Below are 2862 nucleotides of genomic sequence, written 5' to 3' on the forward strand. Positions count from 1 at the left end.
AGCAAAAATGGGCGCCGGCAGCCCTACCCAAACCCAGGAACCTGGGGGCACCCGGGGGGCTAATTTCGCCGTTTTGCAGGCGCTGCCCCCACCTGTAGTGACATATCTCCTCTCTCCCCCACCTTTTCGTCTCTCTCACCCCACCTTTTCGTCTCTCTCTCCACCTTTTCCTCCTCCCGTCGCCGTGCGCGCCTCCTCTCCTCTCCAGCTCGCCGTGTCCAGGCCACGTCGACGCCGCCATCCCCAACGCCCACGGACGGCATCCCCCGCCACCGGCGTCGAGGGAGGAAGCGGCCGCCCGGCCACGCCCAAGATCTCCTCCACCACCTCCTCCCGCAAGACGCTGGCTCTGTGGCCAGTGCTCGCCACCACCTCGTGCCTGTGGCCCTCCAGGAAGCGGCAGCCCTCGGGCCAGTGCTCGCCCGCGCCGCCCAGCTCCTTCGCGCGCTCCACGAGCGGCCCGGCCAAGACGAGCCACGCACTGGCGGCGGCCAGGGCGCCACGGGCGGCCTCGGCACCAGGCGCGCCGGCCAGTGGCGACCAGGGCGGGAGGCCGGGTGGCGCATGGGGCGGCCGGGCTCTCCACCGCTGGGCTGCGCGAACACACCGGTGGACGACCTCCTACAAGCTGCAGCAGGGGGAGCTGGGCCGCGCGGAGAGCAGGAGAAGCACACAGGCGCAGCTCCAGCAGTGGCTCTTCCTCTTGGTCGACATCGACGACGTCGCCTCCGACACTGCCTACAACGGTGGCCCTTCGCCAACGGCGGACGGGGCGCTCCGGCGCTCGCGCGGACCTGCACAAGCTCGTGGAGTTCATGCCGTGGGCATCGGACGACCGCGTGATGCCGTGGCTCTTCCTCTGTGTGCGACCAGGGAGGAGGCCGTCGCGCAGATCAGGGCCACCGTGCTCCCGCCAGTGGATCCTGACACTCCCGCCGATGCTCTCCTCGCCGGCGGCCGTCCAGCTGGACCATCGCTGAAGCACCACCACGCCCACAACCTGTTTGGTTGAATGACAGGCAAGAGAAGACCAAAAAAAAAGGCTATCGCCTGGGGGTACGGCTGGGAGAGTTTTGCCTCCCAGAGCAAAAACTGTTGCTGGGGTAGCCCCAGGATCGCGAAAAAACGCCTCCTGGGGGCTCAACGAGTGGAGATGCTCTTAGCGTACGCTCCGGTCAATTGCGGGTCGTAGGCCTGTCCACCGCTAATTTCTTTTAGGGTAATGGTGCTTGTAAGAAAAAGTAATGCATTTAATTTTGTTACTATGCTTGGTCCGCTGCATCCCGATTCTGAGGTCGGCAGTAGTAGGAAAGTAGTATGGATGGTAATTGACTAAAGTTCTTTACTGGGCAATGAGTTATCGATGGTTCGATCCCTCGGCTCTAAACGTAGTAAAACCATGCTGACATATAGTAATGAATTACACATGCTCCCTAATTGTCAGCCATAAAATAGATGGTAATGAAAGAATTTGTTTTAGCAATGAATAAATTAGAGACACTTCAATCCAGACGCATGGTAATGGTGATGGTAACAATGTTACTACTTACAAAGAGCCAAATACTATTGCTATAAGTGTGTGATGGTAATAGCATTACTACTTTCTAATGCTTGGTCTCGGCTCCTTCCTTTATGATAGATTTTTCGCGAGTGCGTGGTTCAGAGTAATTAGCGTATATTCGGTTGGGTTGATCGGCCATAGCGGCTGGAGCGCACGGTAAGGTATGGTACGCGCAGGCTAGTACGCACGACAATGGTTAGAATTTGCAAGCATATCAAAAAAATAAATGCAAGGGAATACACCACTGATCCATGCTATACATGCAACGTTACAATCAACATTGGAAGAAAGAACTCCGAATTGTAGGAATTTCCAAAAAAATGTTAGTGATCAATGGTGGGAATGTACAAAAAAGAATAAGAGCAATGATATGAATTTCTTTATATATAAAAACAAAAGTGCAATGGTGAGAATTTGCAAAAAAAAACAGAACACGCTAGAAGGAGGGCTCGAACCTCCGACCTTGTGGTTAACAGCCACACGCTCTAGCCAACTGAGCTATTCCAGCTTAGTGCTTTTTTCACTTTACACCTTTATCTATTAGATATCTATCTCCTCTCATCGTGCAGATAATGGCTAAAAATATGTTGATTTTGGCTGACCAAAAAAGGTAACACGAAAGGCATGTGAATGTAAGCTTTCTTGCTAAACAATACTAATAGATATCTTCTGCCTTAAATTTGTATACTAGACCGAATATCAGACTATAGTTTTCAGGCACTAGCTAGAATCGTTCAGCTATTTTTTGTAAAGCTTTGTCATCCCGTACGTAGCATGCTGTTCACGTCTTCTATGCTTTGGCCGTTCATTTGTTCACAAAAAGGTTGCAGACAACTCATGGCCTTTCATTAAGTAGACGAGCCAAGGCTATCAACCGGTAGAAGCATGGAGCAACTCACTCAAACTCACTTTTACATCTTAGCATACATATCTTTGTGCATGTGAAAATATACACATTTAATATAGCCGCTAGCCAACATTTTTCAAGATTTCCTCGGTGCCTCTCGCAGGGAGCATTGGCTCAAGAGAAATGTTACTACTATTTCTAATGTACATATCATATGTGTGAAGGTGAGCACGATAAGTTGAATGTTTGTTTATCCAATGACTCAAAAGACGGCTAATATTTCAAGAAAAAATACTAAAAATTGAAAATAAATAATCACTCACTTAGGAGGCAATTGCTTTTGGCTCCCTCTAAAACGGTTACTGTTTCTAGTTCGTGTGATCCAGCATGCCATTTCTTCTTAAAAAATACACTTACAAGGTTTTAAATGAACTTGTCGTGAGAGCCACGACTC

General features: G+C 50.6%; 1 non-coding gene across 1 annotated transcript; it reads right to left on the bottom strand.

Annotated features, from left to right (window-relative positions):
* Positions 1 to 1995: 1995 nt before the first annotated feature.
* Positions 1996 to 2069, bottom strand: TRNAN-GUU. Its single transcript has one exon. It is a non-coding gene; the product is annotated as a tRNA-Asn (tRNA).
* Between the last annotated feature and the right edge of the window lie 793 nt (positions 2070 to 2862).

The sequence above is a fragment of the Triticum dicoccoides genome, chromosome 3B (genome assembly GCF_002162155.2).
Source record: "Triticum dicoccoides isolate Atlit2015 ecotype Zavitan chromosome 3B, WEW_v2.0, whole genome shotgun sequence".
Classification (NCBI taxonomy): Eukaryota; Viridiplantae; Streptophyta; class Magnoliopsida; order Poales; family Poaceae; genus Triticum; species Triticum dicoccoides.